We start from the raw sequence: 24,286 nt of genomic DNA on the forward strand, positions 1-24,286 counted from the left end.
CAGTTTTTCTTATCATTGTGAAAGAAGAATAAAGCAGAAACAAGAAACAAGAGAGAATGATAATGCTTATTTCATCAAGAAAAACCGTGACAGTTACTGTGCGTTCAGACCGCCGCCATTGAGAGCGTCAAAAATCGCTCTGCCTGCCCTGCCAACAACGCTGTAGAAAGAGTCTTGGGCGCGCTGACGCTCTGACGTAGATCGAAATCGTATCTTGTATTTAAAGGGGCCGCAAAGCAAACAAGCTTGTTGATCTTGTGCAGACTGACCACAAAAAATTGGTCGGTGGAAAGAACTTTATTGTAGTTACACGTTTGCTAACGAAATAAACCAATTAAAAGCCATTTGTGTGGTGTGGCTTTTGTGTTTATGGTTAAGTGCTAGTCTAATTTCAACATTATAGGAGACATTTACTAGCCTTGGTCTTTAATGAACATTAATTTGTGAAATATTCTGCAGCAGTAACACTGTTTTGCATGCTCTGGCGCTAAAGTTTGCATGAAATTCCCGCTTATTTACAGAAAATGTATAACGTCAATGCACATCATCACCAACTCACCAGGAACAAAAACAATCTCAGACACCTTGGTCCACGCATCATTTTTTAAATTTACGTCCCTGTACGCAAACAGGGACGCGTCGTATATGATTGGGAAACCCGCCACAGCAATAATCAACCTCTCCTCCATTTTGCTTGGGAACTAATGTGGTCGGAACCAAAGTTTACAGGGCTGCTTTCTCTGGAATCATCTCAAGCGATGGACTTCTACGTTCCGATTGGTTGCCGCCGAACCGCGTCATAGCTCATTACCATAAAGTTGACCTGATTTCAACTCTCCTTGACGCCAGCCGCTCCTCGCCGCCGGCTCACATTGAAAATGAATGACTTCCGGCCACTTTGACGCTCTCGACGGCGGCGGTCTAAACGCAGTTACACAGCATGAATTACACCTGGAAGGATGAAACCCGCCCGGGCATTTGATGTGACATTGCTGCAGATTCAATGGGTCTCACTCACTAATAACTGCTTTCAAGTGTTCTTACTATGAGTGCAGAAAAGATTCTCATGTCTGCTGGATTTACAGGTGCATGTGCACATAGCATTCTTTCTATTCTTGTATTTAATCATATAAAAATGTTCATTTTCATTATTCATTTCTGTGACAACATTACTCCCAAATTCCAAATATAAATATTGTTTTTTAATGAATTTTAATGACTAATAATTTACTTACATGACTTACGGTGCAATACAAATACAGTATGTGTGTATGCACAATTAGTGGACATGACTCACATTGCTAGAAAGAACGTTGTGGGAGAGTTAACATTAAACAAGACACAGGACGGCCATATGATGAGAATGTGCTTGAGAATAGACGGCACTTTACCTGAGCTTCATCTCTAAGGAGCAGAAAGAGAGGGGGAGAGATGCATCTAATGGTGGTTGTATATTAAACAGCTGTCTATCTGCACACTGTCTGATTGATGGGCAAGGACAAGCTTCATTTCCTTGCCAAGCCAAAACATTCAGGAAACTTCATCTTGTTTCAGAAAGCAGTCATGGGCGTGATTTCAGGTAGAAAATTGGACCCATTTCTATGGGAGTACATCCTTGGAATGAGCACTTGCAGGCACGCACATTTTCTCCCTATCATCCTGAAACTCTCAAGAGATGTACAATCTTAATGTCAGACAGCCATCGGTCCAACCAAATTAAAATTCTTTCTGATCAGGCCGGTGTACTACTGTAAATTGCTCAGATATTCACCAAGCAAAGCATTTTGGTATGCGTGTGTGTATCGGATCGTTCATTCTATATGCTCAGCTAAGGATTTTGGAGTTTTGCAGGGTTGGTCATCAGTCTTATCTCAGACCAATATAAACTTTTATTAGGCCGGACAAATAATTCTGCTGCGAGGAGCAGAAGGCTTGTCCCCATAAACATCGACAGGGATTAAGCAGACGGTGGCTAATGTTATTCTAGTTTACATCGCTTCCATTTTGAAAGACCAGCTTTCCGCAGGCTTTCCGTGCCCTTGAAAGAACCATTATACTACACATTAACTGGTCTGTACAAGATGCAAGGCTTTAAGATATTTAAATTGAACAAAATTCCCTAAACCTGCCTGTCTTGAAAGGACTAATATAGACTGATCGGGTGGTAATTGCCTTATTACCTCCCTTTTGTAACATACGTCTGAGTTTCTCATCATGGAGTTTGAACTTGGGCAGCCAGATGGACTGCAACGATAAATGTGAGACAGTTTTTTTCAGACCTCAGGCATGAGATTGATAATAGTGCCAGAATATGCCAGAAGATGTAGGCTAAGCTATACGTCATTTTGTGGCCATTATTAGAACAACATGTTCAGGACTAATATCTTTATATCAGTCAACCATCATCAGCTTGTGAAATTAATCTTTCACGCGTTGTTAACGTTTTTGCATTTAAAGATGATCTACAAGAGTGTTTAAAGTCCCTCATCTTGAATCTGATCTCTGTCTGACACCGCAGTCGGCCACGACATGCTGGCGTAATCCATGTGCTCTATTATCCATCAGAAAGCATATGCTGTCAGACTTGTTGGTTTTGGTTTATGACAGCACCTTCAGAGAGTGAGAATGTCATCGCTCTGGTTTGTTTGTGTGTACGGCGATATATCTGGTGCCAGTGACAAAATAAATGACTGTTTCAGATGAATTCATAGCATCACTGAATTCATTAAGGAAATCCAATCTGGGAGTTCTCTGTATTTCATTCTGGCAACAGCATGCTGCCCGTTTCCCCCTATGCCCAGCCCCCTGCCAGGCAAACAGATTGAAACGCATCGCTTTGAGTTGATTTCCTCCAGTTATGTGCTTACCTGCAACTTCAGGTAAATTTCTACTAACTGCAAATCAACATAAATAAAAAGCCTTCAGGCTAGGCATTCCAACTTGAGATTTTTCCCCAAAGCATTCTCAAAGTTGAAATCTGCAGTTTGCAAGAAGATAAACTGGACAGGTGAGGTTGCGAGTAGACAACCCCTGCTACGCTGTAACCCTGAATTATGCATGGATGACATACAGACATAAACACATTTTCCAGTCTGCGGATTTTCCCATCTTATCCAAGAATGTCCTATTGCACTCGCCGGAGCGGTTGAACACCCAGCGTGTGCACCCGGGGGCCAAGAGTTGGGGAGAGACGAGATAAGATGTGAGCGTAATGTCAAAGCTCCTCCCCTCCTGGGCTCACCTCTTCTGGGGGAAACTTCTATGTACTGTATCCTGTGTATCTGTCCATCTCTTTCGGTCAGCCAGGCACGGTTGTTTTATCAGTGCCTCTACTTTTCCATTTGCTCTCTCCATGGCCCTAGCATGAAGCCGCTAAATAGCTCCTTTCCTCTGGCTGGCCTACACACTGGGACGTTTACCCTCCAGTGCTCCTTCCTGCAGATTCCAAAGACCAGCCGATTCAGAACTACCATGGCTTTTATAATTGCAGAGCTTGCAGGACACTTCCCCCGTCCTCTCCCTCATGTACATGTGATGAAATTAATTGAAAAGAAAAGCAAATAGCTGCCCAAGGATCCTGGGTATTGCTATTATTATAATTAACGGATGAAGCTTCGGCCGGTTTTCTCTGTGGCCCATTAGCTTCCGGGTTCGTGGATCTAATGAGGTGGCTTTTATTTGTTGTCAACTGTACTGTGAAGGAACCACTCATATGAGGTGAAAGCCCCTGTCGTTTGGGATGTCCCGATGAGAGGCTGACAGGACTCAGATGTGGTCAGGAATAGCCAAGTGAGGAAGGCTGAATCACGGCATAAAACAGCACAGCAGAATCATGCACTACTGGTGAGAGGTTTCATTAGTTTTTTGATTATGATCGTATTTAAATGTAGTACACATAAATGTATATAAAGTGCTCTATTTTCACGCCCCAATTTTGTACTTAATTTACAAAAAAATAGTCGTTAGTACTTTTTAAAATAAACTTAGAGGTCCAGTGTATAAAATTTAGCGGCATCTAGCGGTGAGGTTGTGAATTGCAACCAACGGCTCACTCCACCCCTCAACCCTCCCTTTCGACGGACTACGGCAACATACACAGCACTAAGATGTCGTCACGTTTTCGCTTTCTTGCCGAAGAAAATAGCGTATTTACAAAACACGCTCTGTAGAGCAGTTTGTACGTTTAGGGCTACTGTACTTCTGACAATAGATCCTCCAAAAGAATTACACACTATACCTTTAAGATGATCTAAGTGTAACTGTGTTTTTTTGAGACACCATAAATGAAGAAGTACCAAAAATAAAATAATGAATAGAAAAGACTGTATTTATATTATGTTGAGTACTAACTTAAAGGTGTCCTGAACTGGCCGTTTTTATTATTTTATACTGTTGTCTGAGGTCTACTTATGACGTTTGCGTGGTTTTTACATTCGAAAACATTTGAAAACATCTTACATTCGAAAACACGGTTTTGAGGCCGTCTCGACAAACGCTCTGTTTTAATGGGCCGCATTGAAGACTTGGAAGTAAACGCCCACTGCTATGATTGGATAGCAGTTTGTGTAGTAAACTTAGTTGGAGCCTTCTGTGAATTTGGTTAGACACGTAACGTTAGGTTACACATTATCAGGACATATCAAGCCATCTCTAACAAAGCAATAGTGACAAATATTTCAAATATGTTTTACTCACATAAGATTGCTGCGCCATTCCTGTCGGATCCAATATTGACTGCACAGTAGGGACGTAACGGTATCAACGTTTCACGATACGATAGTACCTCGATATGAAGACTACGATAGGATATTTATTGAACTTTGTGCAGTAAAAAAAACAAAAGAAATGAAGACTTGGAAAAATGTGGCATAAGTGTTTGTTAAACAATGACTGAACAAAGATCACATTTATTATTTTTAGATTAGGTCATTTTAAAGTGCAAAGGACAGTAAAGTCAGTAAGAAACAGGAACTAACATAATAACATAAAAATTAATAACATAAAACTTTTGAGAACATGAAAAATTAACATGAAAAAAGTTTGAGTTGTTTGTCAACTTTTAACTACTCACAAACAGTCAGGTACTCACCTCATTCACTGCTTCACTCACTGTTATATATATATTTTTGCTCCTCGTATCTTCATGAAACTTTTCGGGGTGATGATGTAACAAATGGCTCTTCATATTAGTCGTATTCCCAGAATTGTACTATACCGCAGTCTGGCAGTGTCTGCATATTGTTTTTTTTCCCCATATTGTTCTGCAACTTGATCTGTAGCGAGCGGCAGCAGAGCGCAGAGGATGATGGGCACGCATGGGTTGATGGGAATTGTAGTTCCCGCTACCTTTAACTCGCTCCATTCGGCTGAAAAAACTACACTTTGCCTGGAAGATCTATCGTCATGCGACCACGATAATATCGACAAGATTTGCTATCTCGACATTATGATATTTACAATACCGTTACATCCCTACTGCACAGCACTGCTTTTTAATTTTAGTCTCTCCGCAAATCCAGCGCCTTGTTCACAAAGGAATCCATGGTGAAATGACGCAAACAAATGCTCAAGTTTCACCCACGTGAGCAGGAACGTACTTAAAAATAAACTTCAACCACGCATTCCTAATATCAGAATCTGAAGGAAGCGACTGTGTTCTTCCACAACCAGGCGCTGCACAGTGTTGCATGTTTGTTGCTTGGTCGCTCTAAATAAAAATAACAGTGAAAGAAATCCTCACTTTTGCACATATGGCACGGGGCTAGCCGCTCTGGAGAGCCCTTCGCTAAAGTGACAGGGTTGCCAGATCTTCACAGAAAAAATAGGCAAAAAAAACACAAGACAAAACAAACCTTAAAATGCAAATTGTTTATATATTTTATAAGACCAAAAATTCTTAAAATCTACCACAGACCATTTATTAAGACCTTAGTGCCGAGGCTTTTTGATCTAAGACCAAACAACAAGCATAAAAGCGCTTATTAATAACAAACAAGGCAACACAGCAAAAGAGCGCGGTGTGATGTAGCCTTCCGAGCATAAACACAACACAGCGCATATCAGCAGTTTAGTTTAAACTGACGGACAAAACGAATCTTTAGCCGAAAAATATGTCGCTATTGTTACCAGTTTGTCAATCATCACAAATGCGGGAGTGTGTACTATGTGTGGGTAAAGTCATTCGCGAACCAGTGGGCGGGGCTAGAGAAGTAGTCCTTGATATATTTCTGTGGAGGCGGTGTTCAATCATATATAGGTGCATTCCAGAACCTGGCGTTCGCTGGGCCTGGTGTCAATAACAGTTATAATTTCAGTAACAAGGGCGTTTTCAGTTCTGACACTTACAGGATGTTCGCTTGAATACGATTCCCTCTTGTACAACAAAAGCTCCGGTTAAAATTGAGGTCTTAATTTATCACCCCTTTAATGTCTGAAAATAGATCACTTTAAGTACACTTATGGAAGTATATTGAGTATAATGAAATAGTGTAGTTTAGTGCACTTCTTTTACCTGGGTATGCACTCTTTGCCTTCGACTTACTAAAGAATATCAGGTTATTACACTTTTTTTTGTTAACCATAACCACAACAATAGAAGCAAGAAAACAGCTTTTAAAATATGAACATGATTTACACACCAAATCCACGTCATCAACATTTCTTCTCTAGTTTGGGTGACATTATGCATCTCCCAACTTACTGACACTCTCAGAAAACCAATTGTAAACATCAGTTCACTCTCCGCTTGATCCATGTTAGTGGACGAAAGGGCGAGTTTAGTCTCCAAGGAGGCATGGGATACGTCCAGTCATGTGACTCGGGCAAGCAGACTGTGTGTGTGTGTCCAGGGGGATGTGTGCCAGATATAAGCTCTTCATTCATCTTAGCAAAACAGCTGTGAAAGTGCTGAGTAAAAAATTCAATTAAGAGCCAGCTGTGCTGTGAGCCTCACGTCTCTCTTCAGCCAGATTCTTCTCTCCCAGGCTCCTATCTCTCCTCCTTTCTTTTTCTTTTCTTTAGCATCCTTCTGGCAATCCGCCTATGCTCCAACACCACCCCCTACTGAGGGAGACTTCCCCCAAACCACAACTCTTTAAATAAATGCACAGAACCCCCCGCCCACACCATCCTCTAATTTGTATACATCGCTGCAAGCTCGCACAAATACAGACTTAGATGAACGCATATAGATTTACATTGATGCTCTATGATAGAGAGGATATATAATCTTTAATTGTAATATTAAATATGTGTATTAATAGTAACAAGAATCAGAGCCCTTACCCTTTTCGTTATGCCAGTGTTTTTGTTTAAAGTTAATTCTAAATCATACCTAAAGTCTTACCCACGATCTCCCAGTACTGCTTTGTAAGCTAATCACTTGTAATTCTATAAGTTCAGGGTTTAATGAGCTAATCTGCATTTAAGGAATTAATCAAAATTGATTAAATAATTAATAGTGCCATACATCTTATTCAGAATGTAACATATGCGGTTTAAGAACAGACACACACACAAAGCCATGCTGCATGTGATGCAGTGACATCATTAACCCTGAAATCTGCCACTGTTATGAATGATGCAAGCAAAGCAATCAGGATGCGCTCATTGCACATCAAAGCCATCGATAAACCGCTTGTCACCATAAGTAATGACCAGTTACATGTGCTAAAATGTCTGCTGCTATGGAGGAATAAAGAGGAGGAATTGTCCTGCAAAATACCAACTCGGAGGTGTTTTCAGCATGTACCAGGGATCAAGTAATAGTGTTCTTTAAAAAAAATGATACCTACTGTGTTGTGTACCAAAATGAGTCTATGGAGTCAGAATGAATATAAGCCCATTTTTTTCTGCACACACCTTGTTCCTGGGTGAAAATAGCATTGCGTGAGATGTAAAGTACTGAAGGCGTAGTTCATCCAAAAATTAAAGTTCTGTCATCATTTATTCAAACTCTCACGTTGTTCAAAACCTGTACATGACATGAAATGTTTCAGTGGTTTTGTGTCCATACAATGGAAGTCAATGAGATTCGATGTTATTTGGTCAACAACGTTCTTCATCTTTGTTTTGTGCTCTGCAAATGAAAGAAAGTCATAAATAGTCAAGTTTGGAATCACATGAGGATGAGTTTATGATGAAAAAGAAAGCCGGTTTAACACTGCTGACAACATTGTTCCTCATTCAAAACAGCTGAGAAAAGTAAATTAACTCTGACATCTCAGTTGCCTCCTAAAACCGAGCACATTCTGCTCTTCTACAAGCCCGGAGAGGAAACCTTCCAAAATGCTCTGTCCTTTTAATGCATGACCTCATGCTGTTTCTAACAGTCTCATCTGCTTACCTTTTCTCTCTGTGACTCTCTCTCAGCTTTGGTGCAAATCTAATAGCAGCAGGTGTGGATCGAGGGGGAGCATTGCATTGCCCTTCTCATTTGGAGTCAGTAGACAAGTCCCCGGCTCATGAATATACAGCGTTCGGAGGTGGAATTGGAATGCAGCCGAGGGATGAAATATTGAACAATCCATACATTGTGCAATGTTTCATACCATCTCGTAATTTTAGCAATGCATTGGTATCGCCTCTGTTGTCTTGCCGAATTTACAAGTTGATATCTTTGTTGAACCTCTTCTGATCTCTGCCGCGGAGTGCTGGCCTGTTCTGGTGCTCTCTCTCCTTCTGCTCTGCCCTGTCTTCACACTACCCTCCAAACAAACACACACACGTTGTTTTGAATGCAAACACAGCATGACAATCACATTTTCCATCTACAGTTCAAAACCCAGCGGTTTACATGCAAAAGACAGACATTATATGGCGCCGCAGGCGTGATGGAGTGTGGTGTCTGCTAGAAAAGCAAATAGGATGCTCTCTGACATGAGATAACTTCTGTGTGTTGTTTGCATGCAAATGGGGAAGGTGTAGGGCCAAGTCATCTATAGAAACGTAAACACCTGTTTTTTAGATGAATAATATTTTGTGAGATTTTTTCTGATGAGCTTTGAATATCTTTGTAGTCCGTATGAATATATATTTTGTGGTTGTGGCAGGGCCAGCTGGCACCTTTAGGTGTATCTGGGAACTCATGACTCTTTTACTCCTCTTTTTTTACTTTCTCTGAATTATACGTATATCAACAGTTTGTGACCAAAGGCAAAGGTGGGTTTGTCTGAGGAAAACGGTCGCAGTCTTGAATTGCTGAACGCTACCATGGATTAGAGCCGCTGAACTTGGTTGCGGGACAAAGAAAACAATTCCATGCTGAGTGGTCTTGGTCAGAAACGGAGAGAATAACCTCATTGAGAATCGCAGCTTGCTACAAAACAGTTTTTCCTCTCCCTGGCCTCTATCTTGCAGTTGAAGGTGGGGGGCACAAGCCAACAAAACTGAATACATCCTTGTCTTTGTCTCTGAACAAATTTCAACCTGCGGTACACGCTGTGTCATAACCAAATCACACGATCACCCGTAGAGTGTAAGAAATGTTTGAAATGCGCATTTCAAAGAGCAGCCATGGGGTTTTTCTAACAAGGTGTTCTCAAATAATCAAGCTTTAATGTTTCCAGCCTATAGGGAAATATGCAGTTAGATCTTCGTTTGGCATTGAATAACGGAGAAACACTCGACAATGACTCCCTGGTTATAGGTTGTAATTGCATCCCATTTTCGTTATGCCCCTATCTCCTTCTTAGTAGGGAAATGTCATTGTGAGTGCATTAATACGCATTATCAGATGAGTGTCAAATATGATTGCGAGAGTAAGTTTTTACAGAGAAAAGTTGCCAACATCTCATGTTTTTGTAGTCCAATTACACAAATGTTTTTATATGGTAGGAGTGTTGTGTGTTAGTTTCAAATACTGTTCTAATAAGTGTAATACACCGTTTTAAATACCATTTGGTAAATCTACCCTCAGCTCCTGTTGTAATTGAATTCAATATATTGTGATCGTTTTTTACATGTTTTATTTTTGTTTTAATTGTTTAGAATATGCAACCAAACCATTGTGACTTATTCGATACTTAATGCCTGTTTGATACTTAATTTTTATTTTTATTCGAAGAAGACTTGAGGTAGCCTATAGGTTATGTGCAAAAATTACTTTGGTTATCATGTGATTCACTGGAGTAAAAAGTACGACAATTGTGCATTGCCAAACGCTACAACAAACACGTCCAAAATGTAAACGAAATGTCCATTTGCACGCAAGTAATCATAAATGTGCAGATTTATAGATTTTCATGTCAGAAGACGGTTGATTTTAATTCTCCTCACATCTCAGGCAGGTGCAAGCGCGCGCTGGGCAATTACCTGAAGCGCGAGCAAATCCTCCATAAGAAAATTAAAGGAACAAATCGTTTCTATTCAGCATCTGTTTGTTAACTCGTAACTCACGTCAACTGCAATATTTATCCGTCCGGACATATGTTTTGAGGTTTCGGTGGCATGTGTCTGAAAGCCTGCACGCCGATGCGGTCTGTTCTCCCTCGCTGTGAATGGTAGCGTCCGATCTCCTTCAGCCCGCCGCGCTCAGACGCGCACATTCAACGCGCGCGCCTCTGTTTGGCTTTAATGAAAGCAAACGCTTGTAGAGACTCGCGATCTCGCCGTGCTTTATCAAGTGCTCATTTTGAAAACAGCAGGTTCCCGACGGACAGCATCATTGACTCATCATTCACAGCTGCATTAGGCTTTTACGCGTTATCCGTTTATTTAAAGTGCGATACATTTAAAGGAATTTTCAGTTGTCTTTAGAAAAGTACCAGTTTGTCGGGTTGGCGTTGGGAAGGGACATAAAAGTTTCCTTCGGGAAATGAACAGGCTGTTCAGCGCAGGTAAGATCTTACATTTTAATGCCCAGCACTGCGTGCTTTTGCAGTGCACCTTTCCTTACATCAATCACTGTGTTCCACACTTGTGTGAATGGTAGAAGCACAAATAAACAACTGCTGACAAATGCTTTTGATTAAAAAACTACCCTGGCGTCTGATGTCCGTGCTGGTAATGTGGATCTGTCGCGCTGGTTTCATCATCCTCTTCCTCATTATTTCGGGCGCTTTAAAGGCATGCCAATAGGACGCGTCGGTGTCGGAGGGGGCAGTTGCTGGAACTCTTTTCTTGTTTACAATTATGTTTAGAGTCCGGTGTCTAGTTTTGTGTGGAGTTTACAGAATATAGATGCATATTTATTTTTGTAAAACCAAAAATCGAGGCGACCTTATAGTGCGTGAACTGGGCAGTTTATGGGAACCGCATACCAACACTGGCTGCCTGTGAGCTGCGCGGGCGCAACGGTGAATCGTCCACTCTTCTCATTTCCCTTCTTCACAGTATCATCAGCAGCTGCAGAATATGCCAGAAATGGCTATACTGTAACTACAATTAGTGTCATATGCTCTATAAGGTCAGGAACGGTATGGCAAGACTCAGGCTCCTTATTAGTGTTTCTGCAAGGAGAAGCAGATTGTTGTCACAGTGTTCACTGGTTTTGCATTCCTAAACTTCTTACCTCCCCCTGATGATGCAGCCCTGATATGTGCCCAGCTATATCATTACAGGACACTTGGGTAACAGTTCTACCAAAAAGTAAAAAGCAGTACCCTTGGGTTATTTCAATTATTTTTGAGTAGATTTTTGAGAAGATTGTTAAAACTGCTCTGGTGCAGTAAAAGTAGGCAGTCAGTGATAAAAAGCACCATATACTAAATAAACAGTTTTCTTTCAACTGCATGTCATGATCTATTTTCTTAAAATCTATATAACCTACATCTATCTAATATAGAGTGTGTTGTTTGGAAAAGCACCTTTCAAGATAACCTGAGAGAAATAATGTCATGTAAGTTTGAAACAAGGGCTATTTCTTTCCCCCCTCTTTTATCTGGAATTCTTCCACAAATTCCAGTTCCCGTAGATGAAAATGAAATAAAGCCTAAGCTTGTGTTTTGCACTATATTAAAGACATGTTTTGTCGGGATGTTTGCTCTTCACCTGCTGTGTTGGGAGTTTGAAGTCGCTGAGCGAATGTGCTTATTGATATATGATTGCTGTGCCGCGTTTAGGAGTGGAGGCGGTCGGACGATAGATGGGAAAGATCAAGAGATGAAGGCTCGCTGTTGGGCCTCAGGCTTTCATCCAGTCCTTCTATCTCTCCTTGTTCCTTCACTCCATCTGATCCCTCTCTCATGTACCATATCTCTCAATTAGAGCTTAAATCTAATGGACACAGAGCTGAGAGATCCGCTCAGGGCAAAGACGTGAGAATGTGTGAGCAGAATGAGTCAAATCTTTTTCAGTCAATGTGGCATACTGCATTCTTAGTTTGATTCTGTATAGGTATGCAAGACTTTATTAATACATTTCTGGCAAAACTGCTATGTATGAATTGTCCACTGTTTTTACGCATGTAACATGTTACCAACAATAACTATGTAAATGACATTGAATAGCTTGAGAATCTCAGTGGTACCTCATGCAGTATAGTTTGCCTACTGTGTCATAAATCGTCGTATTTTTGGTGTGCTTTTTCCATAATACGTGTAGGAAAAAAACCTTTTATGTGCAGGGACACACATAACCGTTGTGCATGCACAGTTCAAGCGGATGAAGACTAGACTGATTATCCCTCAGTCCAGTTGGCACCTGCCAGACATTGTTATCAGCCTCTTGGTACCAGGTATGTGTGTGTGTGTGTGTGTTAAACCTAACAGGATATTTGGACGTAAACACTATATGTGTTGGCGAACACACTATGTCCACACTGTCTGAGCGACTAAACGGCTTTAACGCTGGACAGCCGTGCATGTCATACACAATCCCTCAGCCTGGCCCAGTTGGCACGATGTAAATCCAGCTAACGTGTCAAAACAGGCAGTGAAGAGCCGATCACACTTAACAGCCTCCCTCTCTCGGTTAGCATGGGTGTGTGTGCGGCCTTAACCCCCTTAAGCTCACACACTGGCTCGTTGCCTTCTTTGGGCCGCGAGCAGCCCGCAAACTCCAAAATGAGAGCAGATGCTCCGCTCAACCCAGCTCTGCTGAGCACCTTTGCTGAATGTAAACTCCTTCTGTTTGCATCCCGACTGTACCCTGAAGCCTCGCTTCGTAAGAGCCTCATTTTTCACACTAAGTGCGAAGACATGTTGACAAACAGCAACAAATGTCCGGCTTGTTCGAATATCCATTTTAGTCTCCTTGATTGGCTGTGTGAATGGACGGCCTAACAGACACTAAAGATGTGTGTACACTGCATGTGTGTTTATTTGGATTATCTCTACTTTAACCATCTTTATGATTTTTATCAGGATCGTTTAAACGTGATGTTTTTTTTTCATGCAACTTCAGAAACATTTATGGAATTGTGACCCAGTATGAATAAACTTAGCTAAAGTCATTTTTTGTGATTTACAGTTTTCTACATAAAATCATAGATTTTAGATAGTGTAAAGAATACTGTATATGTAGGAAGAATGTATGAAAGTAAACAGTTCTGGGGCACTTTTGACTTTGAAATATTTCCTACTATGGTAGTCAATGGTGTCCAAGAACTTTTTCTTGATTCTTCCAAATATCTTTCTGTGTTTAGCAGATTTGGAACAACTTGAGGGTGAGTAAAGACAGAATTTTCATTTTTGGTTGAGCCTGGTTTTTAAGACTGGGTCACAACGAACTACTTGGTGTTTTTTTGGCCAAAATAGAGAAATTCAATGCAGTTTGGGCATTGATGTCTGTAACTCTTTTCTTAATCCTTATCAATTATTTTGACTTTCTTAAAATACTGTGACTAAAGCCACCATTTTCCTTTGGCAAGCATCTTCGTGGATTTAGTCCATATTTCCAACTTTCTGAACAGTGGTGCAAGTAATGCTGGCATCTCATCTGACAAAAAAATGAAAATGAAATCAATAAATCTGGTCCGATAACAGACTGTTTATAATGGTTTATAGTAGCGGCATTGGACGTAATCCTCATTTTTTCTTTCTTTATTCATATTTAAATGCTATTATTATTACACCTGAATGTGTCTTGTATAGTGTTTTTCAGTGGGTTTCTTGATACACGCATTAAGAGCACATCCAAATAATACACACTTGTCTATTAAAAACTACAGAAATCCCAAATCGCAGACGTTTTATGTTTATAATTAGAAACACAAGTGTCATTTGGACATTGCATAAAACCACTATGAGTGTCTGCTTCTTTCATTCTTAATTCTTTAAACTTTTTTTACTGTTACCAGGGTTACTGGAACACTATAGCTTTATAAAATGTGAGTGTGTGTTGTTATGACGGCAAGTCTTTTTTTATGTGTACGCACAGCTTCAGATCTGGGTTAGGGCTGACAGTGTTTATTTATACCCTCCACAGAACATTTGAGGATGCACAAGAGCATCAGTCTTCATTACTGTCAACATAAGCCTGACCCTTTCCAACCAATTAAGCAAAACTCCGGTTAACGCCTGTGTTTTTTTTGTTTTGTTTGTGCGTGTGTATCGGCTTGGCTGGTGCAGCGGAGTCCATTTGCAGTTATAGGAGTGTCTGCATCATTATCATCATGCCGCCCCCCGCTAGTCCTGCGTCCTTCGGCCAGGACCGCCATTTGTGAACGAGAACTGGGAATGAGACCAGATAGATGGTGAGGAGGGGTGGCTTGCGTGTTCGAGCAACCGAGATGTGTTAATGAACGCAGGGATGCATGAATGTGTGTGTTTCCATGCGTGGTGGTCAGTGTTTTGGCCATTGAGGTGGCATAAACTGCCAGATTTGAAAATGCGACCTCCCTCAGAATGTCAGCATAATGCTTATGTGCTGTCATTGAGTGTGTAGAAGACAACCTGTGTGTTGCCACATGAGGTGTGTGGCCTCTCTCCTGTCGAGCACTTTGACAGATGCAGCCTGTGATTCCAGCCCTCAGCAGATTAAAAGATTACAGGGTTTGGTGGGTGTGTATAACAACCCTAATGCATCTAAAACCGCATACACACACAGACAGCTGAGAACATCAGAGCGCTGATGAACAATATTTGTCCTGCCGGTCTGTCACCGTTACCCTTCTCAATGTCTCTTAATGACAGGTTGGACCAATGGTGGCCGCAGAGCTAACAAGCATAGTTTTCACCTCTAGTCAGTCTGGAATAGGGCTCAGGTTGCTGTTGAGAAACTTAACTAGGTTATGGTGTCAAATCCACAACTCGGACAGCAACTCACAGTGGTCGTTTCTCAATATGCGTTCTTCAGCGGTCTTGTGTCCTCGTGTTCTCGCTCTACGTCATCACTAACCGTCAAGGTCCGGTTCCAATTCTCAAGAACACAAGAACAGAGAACGCATGAAAGTACCCCGATGTGCTCTTAATATCAAGGATGCGCTGAATGCAGACTTGCGCGTACCGAACCCGCTTGAAGTCACATAAGTCATTATGGCGCGTCCATCCGAGTTTGTTCTTCCGAGGCTGCCTCGCAAGACCGATCTCCACGAGAACACAAGTCAGTTCTTTGCCTTCTTGGAATTGAGAAACAGCCAATGTTTTTTTATACCCACCTGCCCATCACCCTACTGAAAAAACCATAGAAACCATTGCAGAAATTCTAATGGTTTCCATTACAATACCATTACAAACCCTTAGATGTTTCTATTAAAACCATTACAAAATTCCTTTTGTTGTGTGTTTTGGGCATTTTTCCAATAGGATTTAATGGTGTTGTATTGGTTAATATCTGCCAGATAACATCCCACAAACAGAGTCCATCACATACCAGTTGACACCATTATAGTTTCCATTAAATCCAATACAATTCCCATTATAACCATTCAATCCATTAAATGTTTTATTGTGTTTTGGGCAAGGTTTTTTTTTCAGCAGGGCTCTCAGGGCTCAAAGCATGATGGGATTGCGTTTAGTCTATTCTCAATTGTTTTCTAGAATAAAAACATGCCTCTGTCAAAATTATAATATGTCTATCAAATAGTATGAAACTGACTCCATAGAATGCCAAACTAGACGTCCAATAAATTACCAATTCTCAGACACAGTTTAAGCAGGTGCCAAAATCTCAAAATGGCCATCGATTCTAATCAAACATCCTTTTGATAGAGTAATATACATCTTGCCCCCAATTTTTTTTAAAGGAAGTCAGTCAGCGTCTTAAAAGAAACTGTGGTCGATTCTTTTATTTTTTTTGTGAGCTGGGTCATAAATATACAACGTATATGTGTTTGTACATAAACAAGGGTTTTAGACCTTAGTAAGGGAGTTCCTGATTGATGGAGGCTCATTGCAAGTGTAAACTCGATTCTGATTTGGCTGTGGCCCAGGATGCTAAACTTGCTGGATCTTCAGCCTGTATTGGAGAGGAAGGTCCCATAGGCATCTGTCACTGGTGCCTGCCCTGTCTAATACCCCTCTCCGTTGGCACTGTGAATTGGTGCTGAGTTACAACTGAGCTTCCCAAAACCATCATCCGCCTGTGATTCCTGGCAATGGCTGTCCTGTTCAGGGGGGTGATGCTGATGGGACTCAACACTCGAATAATGTTCTGTCGGAAGTTATGCACCTCTGTTGTATTGGCTGTAGAGGTTATTAGACAAATACTTGAATTTTGTATGTTTCTAAAATGATTTTCAAACCATTCAATCATAAATTTTTATCAAAAATATGACACACTGTAATGCTTATTGGGGCTTTCTCTCTCTTTCTCTTCCTCATTCTATCTATTGCTGTAACCCCTGCTGTTGTGGGTTTAATATGCAATGCTTCAGGGATAGCACATCACTTTGCATTATGTTGGTACTGGTGTACGTGTTTGTGTTGAAGAAGAGAAGATGAGAGGGGACTGTTGTTTCATACATGTGAATGATGTGTGAGTATTTCTTTCACAATGCCTTAATATAGTGTTCGGTTCTGAGCTCTAATAATAATATTAATATAAAATTACATAGCATCCATGACACATATAGCCTGTAAGGTATTAGAGGGTGTGCCTTATTATGAACACAGTTATGGCTAAAAAGCATTAGACATGCTGTTCAGTAGACATCCTGCTAGACCTTCAGTTACTGACAACAAGCACTTCGGACCAATCAACATCCCACAACCCTGTGATGTAAAGGATGACATGGATTTTGTCATTTGTGAGGGAGAATGTGTGTTAGAGGGATAAAGAATAAACAACAATGGAAAATGGCAAAATGGATAGTGTGAGCAAAGGAGAAGGGAAAGAGACCTAGCAAGAATGGCAGATAGAGTATTTTAGGGCCTTAGATCAGATAACGTCTCATGAGAGTTCAGTCAAAAGTAATTAAATAAACTCAGATATTTCCACAGCTGACGGAGTATTTAATTCATTCGGTTATAAAAGTGTTTTTTATAGTTCTGTTTAAAGACATAAGTGAATATTCATTATGTGTAGATCGGGACAAATAGGCTGCACTTTATAAGATATGCATGTTTGCTGATTAGCTGAGTGTTATTCAGAACTTATTGCGCTTTAAGGCAAATTAATAAATGAAGACAACTTAAAAATACATTTTCTAATTTTGTTATCTTTATTAACCAAATGATTTAATTTTTAAACCATCAAGGTCAAGGATAGGAAAAAATCCTAAGGCCATTTTACACAAGGTGCAGAAGGTATTACCATCGCTGCACAGTAAACGCATTTCCTGCGTCCCACTTCGCTTACTATCCATCCTAAATAGTATTTGAAAATAGAATTAGTACAGTATGTCCCAAATCATAGTATGCCGAAATGAGTATATTCTCAAAGTTCCCGGATGGTCTAGTTTCCGGTGAAAATTCGAAGTGTGAATCCATGGACACTTAACGGCTGATAGAGAGGGTATGCATTGACGTCACTTTCCCTCGTGAACAAGCCTGGACACGCCCCCTTGAGTGCCAGGACACGTTCCCTTGAGTGGTAAAACATCCAGCAAAATGGCTGCTTTCAATAGGAGGAAACTCGGACTAAAACACGCAGTTATTTGCTGAAATTAAAAGCAGTTGGACAGTATGGTGATCCTTATGAAAAGAACCAGGTGTCCTTGGACACTGATATGTTGCGCGGAATTGCATTTCCTGATACTGCAAGCAGTCATTTTGCTGAGTGTTTTGCCACTCAAGGGTGTTTTGGTATGTTCACGGTGGAAAGTCACGTCATGTGCATACCCTCTATTACCCACAACTCACCGCGAGTAGGTGGAGTTAAGTTACGCTCCACTGCATTAATCAAATTAAGTAAAAGATGCTTGGCAAAAATTAATAAATGTAAGTGTACGGAGAAATTCTCTCGCACAGGAAACTTTTGTGTAGTAAAGGTTTCAGGTGTGAACATTGGCTTGGTTACAATCAACAAGGATTATATTGAAAAACCAATTCCCTTTAGGCAGTGTAATATTTTTATCACATGTTAAACAATAAATAAATGGCTTTTGTTACAGGGGACTGATTCAATAAAACTGTCACCTATAGCCTATTTATTATTTGTATGCGCTCATTTAGCAACTGGCCTGCTCAACGCCAACATCTGTCTACTGGAGCCTGTTGTTAATAGTTCACTCAGTTCTTTGATCATTTATTTACCCTCATGTCATTCCAAACCTGTGTGGCTTTCTTGAACTCTTTAACATCACTATCTGATGCTTCTTGCTTCTGAAGTGATTTTGGGCAGAAATATACAGACAATTACTTTTCCCTTTTTCATTTTCAGACAAAGTGAGGGAACGTTTGTCGCGCTTCTCTGACGGAATGAAAAGCAAAGGATGTGCATTAATTTAAGTGTGTACTTGCTTCCTAATGTTTGCATGTAATCATTCTTATGCTGACATACAGAATGATAGAAAATGTAGTTTTGTTGTATGTATAGTATTCAGCAGGCTGTTTTATTGTTTTTATTTGCAGCAGTACAGCAAATGTTTACAAACTTAACTGTACATTCACAATAACAAACAAACCATTATGAAAAATAACTAATTTCCTTTGGCCATGAGCGCTGAGGCATCCATCAGTCCACGGTTTACATGGAAGAAATTCAACAGCATTGCTGGTCTCTTTAACAGTTGGTCTCCGGTAGTAATTAGTGTAAAGGGACCCTGTCGACTCCTAAAATAGCTGACACAGAAACCTGGGGTCACAAGTACAGATCTGCAAGGATCTCTTGATAACATCTGTGTTCATCAGTCCAGTTTGTTTGATCACTGGGTTTAGGTAAGCTCCCATAAACAATGTTTATACTGCAAGCATTTTTAGATGCTTTACCGCTGTTTCCATTTTTAACTACTTTGCGCTACGTGCATATTGAACGATAAATTTGGTGCGAACCGTCATGCAGAGAGCAATCTTGCTACTCTCCGCTTCTCACTAATATCATAGAGAAAGAGGAACGAGAGGTCAGGTCCAATGATTTATGATTGCAATGATGCATCCAGGCCCGAAATGATTAATGTCTGCTGGGAACACTTTCAAAGGTAGAAGTTTAACCTCTGTACTCTCTCTCCCCAAACATTACACACACACACACACACGCACGCACGCACGCACACACACACACACACACACACACACACACGTAGTCCCTTGCTTTCATGCATGTGATCATTTCGGAAAGTGAGAGGAGAAAGATCATACCTTTACCTGGGTGTGTTTTGTATGCGATGACCTTCTCTAGGTCTGTGACTGTGTCCTTGCTTGTGGATAAATGAGTGTGTGCAAGTGTTACACACACACGCGCACACACACTTGTCTGGTTTACTATCTCCGTGGGGACAGTCCATAGGCTTAATGTTTTTTATACTGTACAAACTGTATATTTTATCCCCTAAACCTAAAGATCGTAGAAAACGTTTAGCATTTTTAGATTTTTAAAAAATATTGTTCTGTACAATTTATAAGCTTTTTAGCCCATGGGGACCTCAATTTTGGTCCCCACGGTGACACGAGTCCCCATGTGTTGGTGTGCATTCAGGTTTAGGTCCCCACCGGGATATACAAACATATCCACACACAGACACACATTGTTCAGTGTACTACTGTTTTTAGGTGCTAAAAGCATCTGTGTGATGTTGTTTGGGACAGTCAAGTCTAATTGTGTTCAGGTACAGAAAAGAAAAGAAAAAGTGTGACTAGTTCAGACAAATATTGTGTACTCTTGCTGCACAGTTTTTAATCAGAAAAATGTAACAGTCATTGGTCCTGTTGAAAGATAAGACTTTCTGTTTGAAACACATGAATCTGTACTGCCATCTAGGATCACAGTTCTTATGAATGCTTCATTAATTATGCACAGATGGTTTGCGCTGCAGTGCTTTATCAGACTGTGAAGGCCACAATCACTGAGGGGTATTTTTTCTGCATGTTTAAATAGCCTGTATTAATATTTTGTTAATAGATTGTAATCGTTTATATCTCGGCATCTGTGTGATAGTGGACAGCAGGTGTAATATAGATGTGGTGTATTAATTTCTCTGTGTGTGTGTGTGTGTGTGTGTGTGTTGTAGCCTGAATATCAGAGCACAGCTGACATGAAACCTCAGTTTGTGGTCAGTGGACGGAAACAAGCTATTTCTTTCCAAGTAGTAGGACGGTACTATTTCATTACAAGGCTCAACATCACAGAAAGACCTATTTATATCAATTCAGAAACATGCACGTATGATGAAAAACATCCATCTGATCTCTACTGTGATCATTCTTGGTTTTTAATTGTGAGGCTATTTTTCAATATTCATTTCATCATTTGAGATCTGAACTCATTTAAAAGGATAGTTGACACAGAAATGCGTGTTTTCTTTATTTACTCACCCTCATGTCATTCCAAACTTGTATGACTTTCTTTCTTCTGCAGAGCACAAAAGAAGACAATTTGAAGAATGTGGGTAACCAAACAACATTGATCTACTTTCACTTCCACAGTGTGGAAAAAAACACTAAGACATTTCTCAAAATATCTTCTTTTGTCTTCCACAGAAGAAAGAGTCAGGTTGTGAATGACGTTTGTATAAATCATTTCAGAATTCTATCCCTTTGCGTTTCCATACTTTAGAGAATGTAAAATTTGCAGAGCACAGAAAGAAAGCACAGAACGTATAATGCTGTAGTTTCATGTCATGTGGTCATACACTCTTTCTTCAGAACAACTCACTAGCCTTTCCCCCCACCCCTACTTGGCATAAGTATATGTCTCTCATTCCCCTCATTACCAGCAGCATGTAAAAGCTGCCTAAACAAACCTAATTCGCTCATTAAGAACCAGTCTTAACTACCTCCTGGGCTTTGTTCACATGCAGCAGTGGCTGATTTACTCTTGTAGCGGGAAGACCACGTGATTACTTTGCCGGGTTCACGGTATCTCCGGTTCCATCGTCCCAGCATCTTACTATACGATTCTCCAGCTCTCTCCCACTGAGAGCCTTCCATTACAGAACACTGACTTTAAATAGGAGATTGGTATCATTAAATTCACATTAAGCAGGCAGTAAAATATTGATATGGAAGTGTGCAGCAGTTTGGTTTTGGTGCAGAAAAGGTAAAGAGCATTTCAAATAGAGTCAGGGATGCGCCGCTGAATTTGAATGCTTCTATTACCACTGATGACATAAAGCGGGTAAATTGTTTTTTCCCCTTTTTTCTCTAACTCATTGGTTTTCAGTTTGCAGCCAGTGATTGTGATATGGTCCTTTCTGATTTGCTATGGGGAAAATACTGTTAAACGTTAAGCCCAAAAAGTGCACTTTATTGTTAGAGGGGTGGCCTAGCATTAAGAGTGCTCATGCAGGAGATATGGGTTCTAATCTGGCCCACTTCAGATTGTCTTCCTCTATCTTTCAGCAATTTCCTGTTATTTTCACTCTGAAGGAAACTGTTTTACTTTCTTTTACTGGTCACCGGTTTTTGTTTGTTTGACCAATAACAGATACATTGTAGGGAATGTGCATGGGAAAACCTATTTTGAAAGCCTTTTTTTATTCTTTTTGCAATTCTGTTCAAATTCTATTGAAGTCAGTTTACTCGGTGGCCATTTTAGTATTACACCATGTTCAGGGGCATAGCAAGCTTTTCAAAAGTGCGGGGGATGGATGTGGTTTGTTTCTTAACAATAAAAACGATGAATACAATGACAGAAGGGTACAAAAGGTATAACACAAGATATAAAAAGCTTCCCATGGGTCTGACAGGACTGTGACTGTGACTGCTAAATTTTGCTTACTTGCGCCTTGAAAAGGGGAGATATAAAAAAAACCCGCCCACACAAAGCTTTTTCTCTGGTGGTATAAATAATGTAACAATTTACTGTTTTTAAACATTAAAATAATATACACTTTTCTTTCATAGTTCTTCAACAGGTATGCAAAGAATGACATAATTTCTCACTTTTTTCTCCTCAACAGGTACAATCAAACACAACAGGTAAGTATCCACAAAAGTATTCAGCTAATCAACAAACAATGCTCAAAATATCAAAATCAATTGCACTGGCAATAAACCCATAAATACACTGCTTAACAATGACAATTTGTCCCTCCTCCTCATCAATTCCCCGCCTTCTTCATCACAGTTACTTTATACATTGCATGCCGCATACATAACTGAATTTAGCTATAGCTGCTGAATAATATCCCAATTAGCAATTAGCATTAGTCTAAAAAACGAAATATAATACAGAAAACACTCGAGATGTCAACAAAACCTAAACAGAACATCTTTCCAAACACATATCAAGCTTATTTAAAAACCTCGAAAGTATAAACACTCATTCAAAGTACCTGGAAAAGGGAGATGTAAATTACCATAACCATAAGTTCCCGCCTCCTCAGCACGAGCTGACCGATAAATCTAACACACCAAGAGAGGCGGGACTTAAGGCAGAACAGCCAATCATCAGCCGGTCACACTCAAAGCCGGTGTCATGTTTGAGAGGGAGGGGAGAGGAGGCAGCCGCAGCGAGCGCAGACACAGAGCGGCCAGAGAAACGGAGGAGCGACTGCTGTAAGGCGTTTGTGAAAAACTGCGGAAAAACTGCAGACGAAGTGCGGGTGTTGAACCCTCTCACCGGGAAAAGTGTGGGTGTTTTCCCCCACGGGTGCGACGCCCCTGACCATGTTAGCGCCTATCTCTTTGAATGAGGAAATAGTAAATGTCTCCAAAACTAATAACTGAAAAAATGTATTTTCTCCTTGTTTTCAGTAACATTCCATGTGAATTTGACTTGGTGGTTTGTTTTCTTATTAGTTAAACCAAAAAAAATGAAAATTCTGTCGTCATTTACTCACCCTCAGATTGTTCCAAATCTGTATAAATTTGTTTGTTCTGATGAACACAGAGAAAGATATTTGGAAGAATGCTTGTAACCAAACAGTTCTTGGCCACCATTGACTACCATAGGAGGAAAAATGACAATGGCAGTCAATAGTGCCCCAGAACTGTTTGCTTTCCTACATTCTTCAAAATATCTTCTTTTGTGTTCAACAGAACAAAGAAATTGTTCCTATTATTGTAGACTCTGCAACATTCAGTACAGATTAATCATATATTTAAACACGAACACTTTAGTTGCCTGTCTTTTAATGAACTCGTTTTATAATGGAAGGTAAGCAGTAAACACAGCATGTGAATGGTCAAATCTATTAACCTATTGATGTTTTTGTATAATCCAGATTTGTCACAAAAGCTGTTCTCAGAGTCTGAAACACCTAAAGTGAAATCTTATTAAATGTCTGCCAGCTGATTTTTACACTTATGAGCATAAAACATTATAAACCCTGGGCTTGAATCTGCAGTACATTTCACACTCTCTTCGTTACTGAGATGAGTTTTAAAGTGTGAAATAAGTAATCCCACAGGCTTCTGAAAATTTGCAGAGATCACAGTTAAACTTTGAAGTTACAGAGCATTTATGGTGCCTAGCCTATTTTTTTGCAGATCAAGTTTAGCTTTAAATGAGAACTCACAGACTTTATAGTAGATGCAGGTAACATATGTAGTGATTTATGATGATAGGTTGATTGGATAAGGAGAAACCGCAAATTTGCATCACCTCTCCTTTGGCCCACATTACTTGTGCCATGCAGTCACTGAATTAAATCTGTTAAAAGAAAAAGAAACTAATTCAAAATGTAATAAGGGTTTTTTTCCCGCAAATCTCTTGACATATTTTCTAGACAGTGGTTCATATGTTATTTTAAAGCTAATGAGGGAAGTTGCCTTACAGTGATGTACGAGGAGCTTCTAGAAACTGCATGGTTATCGTTTTTTCACATTTCAGGGCACTGCTGTCACCGTTTAACACGCTGAGATTATCG

The 24,286-nt window shown here is 40.2% G+C and overlaps 1 protein-coding gene across 11 annotated transcripts in view; it reads left to right on the forward strand.

Moving 5' to 3' along the window:
- The window catches only part of tenm2a (teneurin transmembrane protein 2a), a 429,048-nt gene that overhangs the window by 117,351 nt on the left and 287,411 nt on the right, over nt 1-24,286 (forward strand). For 5 of the 11 annotated variants that reach the window (XM_057348980.1, XM_057348991.1, XM_057348983.1 and 2 more), the window contains exon 1: nt 10,560-10,835. The exons of 1 other annotated variant lie outside the window; for it this stretch is intronic. The gene's annotated coding sequence lies outside the window, so the exon portion shown is untranslated. Of the gene's footprint in view, nt 1-10,558; nt 10,836-24,286 lie in introns of those variants that run through there. 5 more of the 11 variants (XM_057348978.1, XM_057348982.1, XM_057348981.1 and 2 more) reach the window with 2 other exon arrangements.

The sequence above is a fragment of the Triplophysa rosa genome, linkage group LG13, assembly GCF_024868665.1.
Source record: "Triplophysa rosa linkage group LG13, Trosa_1v2, whole genome shotgun sequence".
Taxonomy (NCBI): domain Eukaryota; kingdom Metazoa; phylum Chordata; class Actinopteri; order Cypriniformes; family Nemacheilidae; genus Triplophysa; species Triplophysa rosa.